The following is a 754-nucleotide window of genomic DNA, read 5'->3' as shown; positions in this document are numbered from 1 at the left end:
CATATTTTTATTTTATTGACCAACTACAGGCTCCAGGTAGGCAAAAAAATGTGGAACGCTTCACGATTTTGCGTGTCATCCTTGCGCAGGGGCCATGCTAATCTTCTCTGTATCGTTCCAATTTTAGTATATGTTCTGCCGAAGCAAGAACGATGTTCAGTGGAAAATGGGTCTATATATACGAACAACCGCCGAAAATAGAAGTTGAGAATTATAATAAGTAGTGGTGCACTGGCGCCCTCTGGTCTTGGCAAGCTAACATTTTCGCCTTTTGGCTGAGTAGGTGGCGTTTAATTCTACCGTGTAAAATTAATGTAGAATTGCAACACTATGGTCAAAAAATACTTAAGGGCATAAGTTATAAAACGTATGAAATTAATTATTTCATCCTGCTATTTAAATTTTTTTAGATTATTTTGTGTATTTTTTAAAATCTTTTTTTTTTCAAGCTAAAGACCCAAATGTACATATTTCGCAATTAAGGGATTCTTTCGAGTAAAATAGATATAAATAAATATGCTTCATTAATAGAAAGTTTGATGTTTTTGAATTTGAGTAGTAAAGTTAAGCAATCACAGGTAAGCAAAAAAATGTGGAACGCTTCACGATTTTGCGTGTCATCCTTGCGCAGGGGCCATGCTAATCTTCTCTGTATCGTTCCAATTTTAGTATATGTTCTGCCGAAGCAAGAACGAAGTAGGGATGAAAACGTACCTATATAAATGAACAACATCACGAAAGAGCACTTGAGAAT

The 754-nt window shown here is 35.3% G+C and overlaps 2 non-coding genes across 2 annotated transcripts; both read right to left on the bottom strand.

The window, feature by feature from the left end:
- Positions 1 to 44: 44 nt before the first annotated feature.
- Positions 45 to 151, bottom strand: LOC120285108. Its single transcript, XR_005544421.1, has one exon. It is a non-coding gene; the product is annotated as a U6 spliceosomal RNA (small nuclear RNA).
- Positions 152 to 586: 435 nt separating this feature from the next.
- Positions 587 to 693, bottom strand: LOC120285107. Its single transcript, XR_005544420.1, has one exon. It is a non-coding gene; the product is annotated as a U6 spliceosomal RNA (small nuclear RNA).
- Between the last annotated feature and the right edge of the window lie 61 nt (positions 694 to 754).

The sequence above is a fragment of the Drosophila simulans genome, chromosome 3R, assembly GCF_016746395.2.
Source record: "Drosophila simulans strain w501 chromosome 3R, Prin_Dsim_3.1, whole genome shotgun sequence".
Classification (NCBI taxonomy): domain Eukaryota; kingdom Metazoa; phylum Arthropoda; class Insecta; order Diptera; family Drosophilidae; genus Drosophila; species Drosophila simulans.
Note: the sequence above shows the minus strand (reverse complement) of the source record. Positions and strands in the feature narration are given on the sequence as shown.